Here is a 14,176-nt window from a genome sequence, read left to right as displayed (position 1 = left end):
TATTTGATCATGTACTCTTTTGGTTTGTTGGTTGGTTGGTTGGTTGGTTGGTTGGTTAATTGGGCAGTTGGTTCACTGGTTGGTTGTTTTTTTTCCCCTCAGAGAGAGAAGACAAAGCAACAGAGATAGCTATACAGACTCCATGTGAAGAAGCATTTTGTTCTAAATGTCAGAACTCTTTGTAGATGAAATAACTGCCATGGTAGGTACAGAAAGGAGCCCTGCTCTATCACAGATAGTGTTTGAACAAAGCTCAAGCTGCTCTGTGGTAAGGAGGCTAGTGAGGACAATCAAGTGAATAGTAGGGTTGGAATAAATAATCTATCACGTCCTACTTCAAGAGTCTATGCCTCTATGATGTGACTATTATTACCATTCCAAGGAATTTAAATTCTGTTTATCAACTCCTATAGAGAAAACAATAGTTTAGAAAGTAACTTGAGGAGTGCTTATGTGGCTCAGTCGGTTAAGTGTCCAACTCATGATCTCAGCTCAGATTTTGACCTCAGGGTCATGAGTTCAAGCCCCAGGATGGGTTCTACAATGGACTCCATGCTGGGTGTGGAGCCTATTAAAAAAAAAAAGTTAAGTAAGTTGGTATCTATAAGCATTCTCATTTTTTAAAGATTTTTATATTTTTTAAAGTAATCTCTATACACCCAGGGCCTCTGGTTGGCTCAGTCAGTAAAGCATTCGATGACTCTTGGTCTCGGGGTTGTGAGTTCCAGCTTCACATTGGGCATGATGACTACTTTTTAAAAAAGAAAAAGGAAATCTCTATACCCAACATGGAGCTTGAACCCACAATCTTGAGGTCAAGAGTCACACGCTCCACTGACCAAGCCAGACAGGTGTCCCTGTAAGCATTCTCATTTTATAGAAAGCATTTTTACTCTAGATTCTGGTGTATAACAGCAATAATTCCAATCCTTGAGCGTTATTTCACTGTGATACTCTCATGTACATTTATCCTTTCTCTGGGGTTTCTGTTCATATCAATAGAATAAAACAAGTTTGAACCATGCTGCACGCACTTCCCATTCTGTCTATGGCTTAAAGAGCTATGGCAAACAAAATGCTGCAAAGGGGAAATAACTCTATATTCTCAAGTTTTCCTAAAAATAAGAAGCAAAAATGGAGCTCAGATTAAAATAGAATAGAGGAAAGTGGGGGCACCTGGGTGGCTCCGTTGGTTAAGCGTCTGCTTTCAGCTCAGGTCATGATCCCAGGGTCCTGGGATCAAGCCCGATGTTGGGCTCCCTGCTCAGCAGGAAGTCTGCTTCTCCCTCTGCCTCTGTCCCTCTCCTTGCTTGTGGGTTCCCTCTCTCACTCTCTCAAATAAATAAAATCATTTTAAAAATAAAATACTATACAAGGGAAAGTAATGGAAACATCAACCAGAGGGATAACAGTCTCTTCTATGGCCATCAACCTACTGCCACCACCAGCATGAAAACAGAGGGGAAACGTGTCAGATATGATTCATGATACTTATCATTTGCTGATCACCTACTACTTGTCAGGCTCAACATAGAGCACTTTCTATGCATTTGCTCTGATCTCAACAACAATCCTCCAAGATGGATATTAAAACCCTCACCTTACAAATGAGGAAACAGGCTTGGAGAAGCATCCATTCACATTTATTCATTCAAGAAATTCACACTAAGCAACTGTCAGGCACCAAGCACTGTTCATACCCACGGGAGAATCTAGTAGCTTTAGAAGAAGCTTTTACGGTATCATTTATTTGGTCCCCTAACCTTCTTCAGACAATCTAAAATCTGCCCTCAGAAGTATACTCAATTAGCTCTAATGCAAATTACTAACTAGATATGCCTCCATAACCTCCCATTTTCTTCCAGGAAGAGTTTTATTCCAAACTGTATCAAGAATGTTTATAAACAATCTTTTGCAAGAAACTCCATCATTTTTACAGTTTGAAATCCTTAACAATGATGGTTACTTTTAGCAATCAACTCTTTGAAAGTTCCCTATTGCTGATGTGCAGAACTCAGATAAAATTAGGTTTTGAGTCCTAAATCCTGTTGCAAGCAGATGGGATTCTACGAGTGTAATTTTTCCCTTTCAGTGTGAAAGGCAAATACACTATCCATCTGTAAGCAGTAATGACTTAGCACGTGCAACAAACTGAAGTGCTGTCTTGACTTGTGTTATGCTTTAAAAAGTGGAATAAACAAAAGGGTGATTCTGAAACAATCACAAAATGAATTCCCATTACACCACAGAACAAACCATATCGTACTTTGTTCTGCAATAAAGGTACAGTATGAAAGACTCACATAATTCTGTACTAACAAAAGAAAACAAAGATTCATGCTAAATCCTTCTGCTAACAATGTGCTGGAGCCTCCTTCCAATCCACTATAATTCAATTCACCAAGCATCTACTGGTTTTTTATGTGTTCCTCCCTGCTGGGTGCTACAGCCTATTGGAACATAAACAGTGTCACACCTTAAAAAGCTTAAAAATTAAGAGAAGATATGACAACCGGCCATAAAATACAGTACACAGTATCTACTATAAGAGAAATATACAGTACAGGGCATGGGGGATGAGATTATTGCATCTAAATTGAGCAAGTGAAAAAAAGGAAAGTTTCATAGATGATGTGACATCTGAGCTGGGCCTTGAAAACTGATTAGGATTCAAATACATGGACAGGAGAATAGAGGACATTCCAAGTGCCAATGCAGGAGTTGGTGAAGGCACTGGGGACTATATGTAGCCTGATGTGATTTGAGCTGAGGGCATGGGATAGTCCAGCCACAGCTAGAAAGCAAGACTAGAAGCAAAAAGTGGAGAACTCTGCATGCTTCCAGAAGAGGTGAGCAGTCTTCTGAAATGCTTCTGATCCAGGATCATTGACTTAGCACAAAGATATTTTCCAAGCAGGCAATTCTTGTAATACCACAGCAGGGATATAGAAACTGGTAGATTCCATAATCAATTAGCTACTAACCTATGGTAGAACCTCAGACAATTCACTGAAGATCCACATGATGCAGGTTGTTTATAAGTACCTACACAACAAAATGAGTGGGAAGAGAAAGGTAAGTTTCTTTTGTAATGAAAGTCCCTCTTTTGTGTGTTATAAACTCCAGATAAAACTTGATTTGTGTACTATTCTAAAATGCTTATTTTTTTTCACTATTAACATTTTTAAAATCTAGAGATATCTTAGCTTCGCCATCACATTTTCATTTTTCCATCCCAAACAAACCGTGAGAGACTCTTAACTCTTGGAAACAAACGAAGGGTTATTGGAGGGGAGTTTGGTGGGAAGGTGGCATAACTGGGTGATGGCATTCAGGAGAGCACATGATGGGATATGGAACTGATGAATTATTAAACTCTACATCTGAAACTAATGAGGTACTAAATGTTGGCTAATTGAATTTGAATTATTTTTAAAAACCCTATATTAAGTATCTTAACATATCAATTACAATCATGAAAAAAAATAAGAAATTACAAAATAAATTCCCAACCTCTTTGTGCTTGAGATAAATAAACACACACACACACACACACACACACATCTTTATTTTTTTTAATTTATTTTTTATTGGTGTTCAATTTACTAACATACAGAATAACCCCCAGTGCCCGTCACCCATTCACTCCCACCCCCCGCCCTCCTCCCCTTCTACCACCCCTAGTTCGTTTCCCAGAGTTAGCAGTCTTTACGTTCTGTCTCCCTTTCTGATATTTCCCACACATTTCTTCCCCCTTCCCTTATATTCCCTTTCACTATTATTTATATTCCCCAAATGAATGAGAACATATAATGTTTGTCCTTCTCCGACTGGCTTACTTCACTCAGCATAATACCCTCCAGTTCCATCCACGTTGAAGCAAATGGTGGGTATTTGTCATTTCTAATAGCTGAGTAATATTCCATTGTATACATAAACCACATCTTCTTTATCCATTCATCTTTCGTTGGACACCGAGGCTCCTTCCACAGTTTGGCTATCGTGGCCATTGCTGCTATAAACATCGGGGTGCAGGCACACACATCTTTAGATTTCATGACTATCATTTAATTTTTTTTTAAGTAGGCGCCATGCACAATGTAAGACTTAAACTCGCAACCCTGATAGATCGAGTCAGATGCTCTACTGACTGAGCCACCCAGGTGTCCCAACAACTGTCATTTTAGATGTCATATAGTACAAGGTAATGTGGCATGGTAAAAGAAATAAAAACTGTCCATTCAATATGATGTCAACTATATACTTCAATGTTAATAGGGTTTTTCTTCTGGACCATAAAATTCACTTTGGGGGCATATTTTCAACATTTCTTTTGTAATGACCAAGTTCACTTTTTTTTAAGACTATTTTTAAGACTATTTTTTAAGAGCAGTTTTACGTTTACAGCAAAACTGAGGGGAAAATAGAATATAGAATATATATATATATATATAAATATATATAGAATATACCCCTTATTCCTACGTATGCAGTCTTTCCCATTGTCAACATCCTGGACTAGAGTGGTACATGTCACAGATGAGAGGACTAAACTGACACATCATTATCAATTGATTTTTAACAAAGACAAGAAAATTCAATGAGGAAAGAATACTCTTCAACAAATGATGATGGGACAGCAGGATATCCACATTCAAAAGAATGAAGTTGGGGGGAAAAAAGAATGAAGTTAGATTCCTACCTTATACCATATACATAAATTAACTCAGATCAAATTTTGAAACATAAGATCTAAAACAATACAATTCTTAAAGTATAGGAATAAGTCTTTGGGGGGGGGCAAGCTGGCGGAGTAGGGTCCCCAAGTCACCTGTCCCCACCAACTTACCTAGATAACTTCCAAACCATCCTGAACACCTAGAAGCTGACCTGAGATTTAAAGAGAGAACAGCTGGAACACTACAGAGAGAAGAGTTTGCGCTTCTTCTAACAAGGTAAGAAGACGGAAAAAAAAAAAGAATCCAGTGGGGGAGAGGTGCCTGCAAGGAGCCTCAGGACAGGGGATCCGCGCCCCGAGAAGCAGGAACTTTGACTCCCCCCATCCCCTGACTATTACAGGGAAATCAGGCAGGATCCCAGGAGGGGACTAAACCACAAGAAGAAATTTGAAAGGATTTCAAACACGTGGAGGTTAAGGACCATCCTGCTAAAAGATGAAAGGGTCAACCAGGAAATTAAGGAAGAATTAAAAAGGTTCATGGAAACTAATGAGAATGAAGATACAACCGTTCAAAATCTTTGGGATACAGCAAAAGCAGTCCTGAGGGGGAAATACATCGCATTACAAGCATCCATCCAAAAACCGGAAAGAACTCAAATATAAAAACTAACCTTGCACCTAAAGGAGCTGGAGAAAAAACAGCAAATAGATCCTACATCCCCCCCCCCCAAAAAAAAAGATCCTACACCCAGCAGAAGAAGAGAGTTAATAAAGATTTGAGCAGAACTCAACGAAATCGAGACCAGAAGAACTGTGGAAGAGATCAACAAAAGCAGGAGTTGGTTCTTTGAAAGAATTAATAAGATAGATAAACCATTAGCCAGCCTTATTAAAAAGAAGAGAGAAAAGACTCAAATTAATAAAATCATGAATGAGAAAGGAGAGATCACTACCAACACCAAGGAAATACAAACGATTTTAAAAACGTTATGAGCAGCTATATGCCAATAAATTAGGTAATCCAAAAGAAATGGACACATTTCTGGAAAACCACAAACTACCAAAACTGGAACAGGAAGAAAGGGAAAACCTGAACAGGCCAATAACCAGGGAGGAAATTGAAGCAGTCATCAAAAACCTCCCAAGACACAAAAGTCCAGGGCCAGATGGCTTCCCAGGGGAATTCTAGCAAACGTTTAAACGTTTAAAGAAGAAACAATACCTATTCTACTAAAGCTGTTCTGAAGATAGGAAGGGATGGAATACTTCCAAACTCATTCTATGAGGCCAGCATCACCTTAACTCCAAAACCAGACAAAGACCCCACCAAAAAGGAGAATTACAGGCCAATATCCCTGATGAACATGGATGCAAAAATTCTCAACAAGGTACTAGCCAATAGGATCCAACAGTGCATAAAGATTATTCACCATGACCAAGCGGGATTTATCCTGGGGATGCAAGGCTGGTTCAACACTCGTAAAGCAATCAGCGTGATAGGTCATATCAACAAGAGAAAAACAAGAACCATATGATCCTCTTCATAGATGCAGAGAAAGCATTTGACAAAATACAGCATCCATTCCTGATCAAAACTCTTCAGAGTGTAGGGATAGAGGGAACATTCCTCAGCACTTAAAAGCCATCTACAAAAAGCCCACAGCAAATATCATTCTCAATGGGGAAACACTGGGAGCCTTTCCTCTAAGATCCCAAGACAGGGATGTCCACTCTCACCACTGCTATTCAACATAGTACTAGAAGTCTTAACCTCAGCAATCAGGCAACAAAAAGAAATAAAAGGCATTCAAATTGGCAAAGAAGAAGTCAAACTCTCCTTCTTCGCAGATGACATGATACTGTACACAGAAACCCCAAAAGACTCCACCACAAGATCACTAGAACTCATGCAGCAATTTGGCAGTGTGGCAGGATACAAAATCAATGCCCAGAAGTCAGTGGCATTTCTATACACTAACAATGAAACTGAAGAAAGAGAAATTAAGGAGTCAATCCCATCTACAATTGCACCCAAAAGCATAAGATACCTAGGAATAAACCTAACCAAAGAGGTAAAGGATCTATACCCTAGAAACGACAGAACACTTCTGAAAGACATTGAGGAAGACACAAAGAGATGGAAAAATATTCCATGCTCATGGATTAGAAGAATTAATATTGTGAAAATGTCAACGTTACCCAGGGCAATTTACACGTTTAATGTAATCTCTATCAAAATACCATGGACTTTCTTCAGAAAAGAGTTGGAACAAATCATCTTAAGATTTGTGTGGAATCAGAAAAGACCCTGAATAGCCAGGGAATATTGAAAAAGAAACCCAGAGCCGGGGGCATCACAATGCCAGAGTTTAGGTTGTACTACAAAGCTGTGATCATCAAGACAGTGTGGTACTGGCACAAAAACAGACACATAGATCAATGGAACAGAATAGAGAACCCAGAAATGGGCCCTCAACTCTATGGTCAACTAATATTCGACAAAGCAGGAAAGACTATCCACTGGAAAAAGGACAGTCTCTTCAATAAATGGTGCTGGGAAAATTGGACAGCCACGTGCAGAAGAATGAAACTAGACCACTCTCTTACACCAGACATGAAGATAAACTCAAAATGGATGAAAGATCTAAATGTGAGACAAGACTCCATTAAAATCCTAGAGGAGAACACAGGCAACACCCTTTTTGAACTTGGCCACAGCAATTTCTTGCAAGATACATCTATGAAGGCAAGAGAGACAAAAGGAAAAATGAACTATTGGGACTTGATCAAGATAAGAAACTTCTGTACAGCAAAAGAAATAGTCAACAAAACTCAAAGACAACCTACAGAATGGGAGAGGATATTTGCAAATGACCTATCAGATAAAGGGCTAGTATCCAAGATCTATAAAGAACTTATTAAACTCAACAGCAAAGAAACAAACAATCCAATCATGAAATGGGCAAAAGACATGAACAGAAATCTCACAGAGGAAGACATAGACATGGCCAACACGCACATGAGAAAATGCTCCACATCACTTGCCATCAGGGAAATACAAATCAAAACCACAAGGAGATACCACCTCACCCCAGTGAGAATGGGGAAAATTAACAAGGCAGGAAACAACAAATGTTGGAGAGGATGTGGAGAAGGGGGAACCCTCTTGCGCTGTTGGTGGGAATGTGAACTGGTGCAGCCACTCTGGAAAACTGTGTGGAGGTTCCTCAAAGAGTTAAAAATAGAACTACCCTATGACCCAGCAATTGCACTGCCTGGGATTTAGCCCAAAGATACAGATGCAGTGAAACGCCGGGACACCTGCACCCCGATGTTTCTAGCACAATGTCCACAATAGCCAAACTGTGGAAGGAGCCTCAGTGTCCATCGAAACATGAATGGATAAAGAAGCTGTGGTCTATGTATACAATGGAATATTCCTCAGCCATTAGAAACGACAAATACCCACCATTTGCTTTGACATGGATGGAACTGGAGGGTATTATGCTGAGTGAAATAAGTCAATCGGAGAAGGACAAATATTATATGGTCTCATTCATTTGGGGAATATAAAAAATAGTGAAAGGGAATAAAGGGGAAAGGAGAGAAAATGAGTGGGAAATATCAGTGAGGGTGACATACCATGAGAGACTCCTAACTCTGGGAAACAAACAAGGGGTAGTGGAAGGGGAGGTGGGCAGGGGGTGGGGGTGACTGTGACAGGCACTGACGGGGGCACTTGACGGGATGAGCACTGGGTGTTATGGTATATGTTGGCAAATTTAACTCCAATTAAAAAATATACAAAAAATTAAAAATTTAAAAATAAATCTTTGGGACTTTGCATTAAGCAAAACCTTCGTGTATATATATGGCATCAAAATCACAAGCAATTGTGATTTGCTTTTGTCAAAATTTAAACTTTTGTACTTCAAAGGACACTAACAAGAAAGTGAAGACAATCCACAGAATGGGAGAATGTATTTGCAAATCATTTATCTGTTAAGGAATATGTATCTAGAATACATAAGGAGCACTCACTAAACAATAATAATACAAATAACACAACTAAAAATGGGCAAAGGATTTGAATACATATCTCCAAAGAAGATATAAAAATGGCCAATAAGATCATGCAAAGATGCTTGACATCATTTAGTCATTATGGACATGCCTATCAAGACCACAATGAAATACCACTTTACACTCATAATCAAAAACAGACAATTACTAGTGTTAGCAAGTATGTGGACAAATTAGATGCCTCATACACTGTTCATGGGAATATAAAATGTTTTAGCCCCTGTGAAAAACAGTTGTGCAATTCCTCAAAAATCTAAATGGAGAGTTAGCATATGACCTTGCACTTTTATTTCTAGGTGTATACCCCACCACATGAAAACTGGGGTGCCTGCCTGGCTCAGTCGATGGCATGTGCAACTCTTGATCTTGGGGTGTGTGTTCGAACCCCAAGTTAGGTGTAAAGATTATGTAAAAATAAAATCTTTTAAAACATGAAAGAACACAAATATCCATCAACTGAAGAATGGATAAACAAAATGCGGTATATCCATACAATGGAAGATTATTTGGCAATAACGTAATGAAGGGCTGACACATGCTACAGTATGGATAGATCTTCAAAATATTTTACTAAATGAAAGAAGTCACAAATTTTATTATTTCATCTATATGAAATATTCAGAATAGGCAGAGAGAGAGAGAAAGAGAAAATAGATTCACGATAGCTTATGGCTGGGGAAATGGGGCATTTGGAGGCATGATGGCAGAAGGGTACAGAGCTTCTTTTAGGAATGATGAAATGTCCTAAAACTGATTGCAGTGATGGCTACACAAGTCTGTGAATGTGCTAAAAACACTGAATTTTACAATTCAAATGGGAAAATTGTGGGGCAAGTGAATTGTATCTCAATAAAACTTACAAAAAAGAAACGAACGGAATAATTAGTATTTGTAAGAAAATGTCCATTGGAGCAAAGGATGCACCTTTGCTCCTTCTCCTTCCTAAGGACTATTTAACCATGAAAAACAAATAGAAGAAAGCTCATCTTTTGGAAATACATGTTAGGGGATCCCTTGGTGGCCCAGCGGTTTGGGGCCCGCCTTTGGCCCAGGGCATGGTCCTGGAGTCCCAGGATCGAGTCCCACATCAGGCTCCCTGCATGGAGCCTGCTTCTCCCTCTGCCTGTGTCTCTGCCTCTCTCTCTCTCTCTGTGTCTCTCATGAATAATAAATAAATCTTTTAAAAAATGGAAATACATGTTAGGGAAAAAAAAAGATGAAGGTTATGCATAAAGATAAACCATAATGACACGGTGGCTATACTTGGGTTTTATCTTGGGTGATGTATCCATATAAAATTCTGATTTTTTTCACAAAAATATTTCTTATAGAGGTAATATAGCACATTACTTCTGAGTATGTGCTCCAGGGACAAAGTGCCTGGATTCCAATTTCAGCTCTAGCACTTGCAAGTTGTATGACCTTAGACAATCTGCTTCAACAGGTGCCTCAGTTTCCTTTATTGGTAAAAGGGGGAAAATGATAGTACCTGTTTCACAGGGTTATTGTAATGAGTAAATTTTTTAATACAAAGACTTGGAACAGGGTCTAGGATATGGTAAGTGCTCAATAAATGTTAAATTGTTAAAGAATTAAGAAAAAAGAACATTGTAATGTTAAAGATTTAGTGCACAAGTGAGCATTTAGGAAGTGGCAGACAATGATGAGAATTAGCAGCATGGTTCTGCAAAGACTTAAATTCTCACCTTCCCCAGTCACAAGTGCGCTAGAGCCAGAATACCACTTCCATTTTTTTTAAAGATTTTATTTATTCATGAGAGACACAGAGAGAGAGGCAGAGACCCAGGCAGAGGAAGAAGCAGGCTCCCTGCAGGGAACCCAATGTGGGATTCGATCCCAGGACCCTGGGATCATGACCTGAGCTGAAGGTAGATGCTCAATGACTGAGCCACCCAGGGGCCCTACCACTTCTATCTTTTGGATCATCTGCAGATAGGGGAATAATAGGTCATGGTTCCCTGTCTTCATCTCAGGTCTTGAATACAAGAAAATCCCTAAAATCTCATCTTTGAACATAAAAACTTCTTTCAGGACACCTGGGTGGCTCAGTCAGTTAAGCATCTGCCCGGGGTTCAGGTCATGATCCCAGGGTCATAGGATCGAGCCCTGAGTCAAGCACCCTGAGCCATGAAGTCAAGCCCTGTGTTGGGTTCCACGCTCAGTGTGGAGTCTGCTTAGGACCCTTTCTCCCTCTCCCTCTGCCCCTCCCCCCACTCATGCTCTCGTCCTCGCCCTCTCCCTCTCTCTCCTCTCACAAATAAACAAAATCTTAAAAAAAATAAGACTTGAACTTTCAAGTTTAAAAAACACAGAGGAGGGCAGCCCTGGTGGCTCAGCGGTTTAGTGCCACCTTCAGCCCAGGGCGTGATCCTGGAGATCCGGGATCGAGTCCCACATCGGGCTCCCTGCATGGAGCCTGCTTCTCCCTCTGCCTGCATCTCTGCCTATCTGTGTGTGTGTGTGTGTCTCTTGTGAATAAATAAAGAAAATCTTAAAACACACACACACACACACACACAGAGGATCTTCCCTTATTGGTAACATAGGGAACTAAAAATCCTGAAAAACCTTCCCGTTACAAAACACAAAAGCATGGTGGGAAAAATGAAATTAAATTTCGTTTCAAATGTATGGCTAAACTGGCAGGAAGACAAGGAAATCCTCAGAGGCTAAAACCATAGCAAGGGTGCATATCCCGAGAGAGGAGCCAACTGGCATCTGGCATCTGGCAGTTCCCGGGTGACTTAGAACTTGGTTTGAATGGTCATGCGCTGGTGAAGATTCAAAGCCTACAGCATTGGGAATCAGATCAGAGAAAACACAGAATTTCTGTACCACCTGTGGATAGCATAGAACTTCTTATATAAACAGAATACAAGTGGTACAAAGCCTAAAAGACCAATAATTTAGGCTACATTAAAATCAAAATTTTCAAAAAAAAAACAAACAAAAATCAAAATTTTCTTTCATCAAAAGGCATCGTAAAGAAAATGATGAGCTAAGCCATAAATCATGTGCAGATATTTGCAAAGCATACAGAGAAAAGCAAATAGCATCAAGGATATGTGAAAGATTAGAAGTCAGTAAAAAAAAAAAAAGACAAATCACCCCATAGAAAAGTGAAAAGAATTAACACAAACGGGCATTTCACAAAGAAGAAACATTTAAAAAGATCCTTGATTGCATTTGTAATGTGTGAAATGCAAATCTCAAGGACAATAAGATAATCTTTTATCCCAACCACTTAAGTAACAATTTTTAAAAATCAACATTGGCAAGCACCTAAATTGTGCAACAACAGGAGCACAGATAGGTTTGGGTTTTGGCCTTGCCGCAGATTTTTCTCATGAAGCATGCATTTTTGAAAGACCACCTTAATTAACAATTGCTTTAGTGCTTAACGGTAAGAGAACAAATCAGGCGGAGTTTTTACCCTGATAGAACTGAAGGGTAAATACAATGACTTGATACAGTCTAAAATGGAAGAAAAAAAAATCAGTGAGACGGGGCAACAGAGACCAAAGGAACTCTGAGGTTGCTTTAAAGACATGTATAGGGTCGGCTGGGTGGCTCAGCGGTTGAGCGCCTGCCTTCAGCCCAGGGCCTGATCCTGGGGTCCCGGGATCGAGTCCCACGTCGGGCTCCCTGCATGGAGCCTGCTTCTCCCTCTGCCTGGGTCTGTGTCTCTCATGAGTAAATAAATAAAATCTTTTTAAAAAATAAAGACACGTATAATGTCATATCAAATATTTGAAAGCGTGGCCTGAGTACCTACTACGCATTCAACGTCGTCTGACCACTGGGTTTACACAGCACATAATAATCAATAGGTTCCAATTCGGGGAAGACCGTCCACAGATCTCGCTTGTCCTCAGATACTCAAGCTTTTAATCGTGCTTGGAAGGAAGGAAGCGTGGGACAATTTTACCCCCAGTAGCACGAAGTGGAACTCTAGGGGAAGATGGGAAATGAAAAGAAGAAATGAGAGGAGGAAGGAAAGAAGAGAAATACAAAACAGGTATCCACATTTCAACACGTTAGGCCTCGTTCGTGTATCTATCGGCCACTCTCATCACTCTGTATTTCTTCTTTCAACAAATCTTTGTTAGATTCCTACCTTGTGCCAGGCTCCACGCAGTGCTGGGGACGCAGAAATCAGTTAAGACACTGGCCTGGATCCCACAGGGCTCTTCTGGGAGCAGGAAGCAGTTAGAGCCCAGAGTGGGGAGTTAAACAGAATTGAGCCCAGGGTGCTGGGAGCACACTGAGAAAGGACATCCAGCACTAGACTGATAAAACAGATCACATGTAAGAAGATAATAAGAAAATAAAACCACAAACAATTGGTTTGATGCCCTAACCTATGCTGAATGGTATCTCTTGGGACTTGGGCAGCCCGGGTGGCTCAGCGGTTTAGCGCTGCCTTCAGCCCAGGGCCTGATCCTGGAGACCCGGGATCGAGTCCTGCATTGGGCTCCCTGCATGGAGCCTGCTTCTCCCTCTCCCTCTGCCTGTGTCTGTGCCTCTCTCTCTGTGTGTGTCTCTCATGAATAAATGCATAAAATCTTTAAAAGAAAATATCTCTTGGGATCCCTGGGTGGCACAGCAGTTTGGCGCCTGCCTTTGGTCCAGGACGCGATCCTGGAGACCCCGGATCGAATCCCACATCGGGCTCCTGGTGCATGGAGCCTGCTTCTCCCCCTGTCTGTGTCTCTGCCTCTCTCTCTCTCTCTCTCTCTCTCTCTCTCTGTGACTATCATAAATAAAAAAATTTTTTTAAAAAAGAAAATATCTCTTGGGACTCAATATCAGCATATCAGTTTCAGGTTATGATTCTAGGTTATCCAAGATCGATGGCCTCTGACCTGCTTCCAAGGAGAACCACCCGGCAGCAGGCTGCCTCACCTTGTCACGGGTCAGACAGACCTGTGGGTGCTGCAAATGAAGGGAAACTTCATTTCTGTGATTTTTGCAAACACCGATGTTCATGTGTTTATTATGTGCCCACATATAGTACACAAATGTGAAATTTTTAAGTATTGCAGTTAAATTGGCTCGTTTTGAAAGCTTCCTCTTCCATTTTTAAGATCACTTATAAAGTCAACATGCAGTATAAAGAAGCCCACAGTGACAGGAAAAAGGTAAAAACTGCAGTATGGAGCCTCTTCTTACTCTTCCAGCACTAAAGCTCTTTGGTGTACCTTAAATTTGATCATGTATCCTAACATTTGCAGCCCCTTCCTTAGTCAACTGCACTCAAAAAAGTAATGAAAGAGAACAAATTTACAGTCCCCAGAAATTGACATCAATCTTTGCTGATGCCAGGACTACGGTAAAAGTGCTTTTTTTTTTTTTTTTTTTTGAAAGTGCTTTTAAAAATGTATTGGCATC

General features: G+C 40.2%; 1 protein-coding gene across 4 annotated transcripts in view; it reads right to left on the bottom strand.

Annotated features, from left to right (window-relative positions):
* MCF2 (MCF.2 cell line derived transforming sequence) overlaps window positions 1-13,043 on the bottom strand; it is a 100,416-nt gene extending 87,373 nt beyond the window's left edge. For 2 of the 4 annotated variants that reach the window (XR_012026749.1, XM_072818306.1), the window contains exon 1: window positions 12,903-13,043. The gene's annotated coding sequence lies outside the window, so the exon portion shown is untranslated. The remainder of the gene's footprint in view (window positions 1-12,902) is intronic. The other 2 variants (XM_072818303.1, XM_072818304.1) reach the window with 2 other exon arrangements.
* Between the last annotated feature and the right edge of the window lie 1,133 nt (window positions 13,044-14,176).

Source organism: Canis lupus, chromosome X (assembly GCF_048164855.1).
Source record: "Canis lupus baileyi chromosome X, mCanLup2.hap1, whole genome shotgun sequence".
NCBI classification, from domain to species: domain Eukaryota; kingdom Metazoa; phylum Chordata; class Mammalia; order Carnivora; family Canidae; genus Canis; species Canis lupus.
Note: the sequence above shows the minus strand (reverse complement) of the source record. Positions and strands in the feature narration are given on the sequence as shown.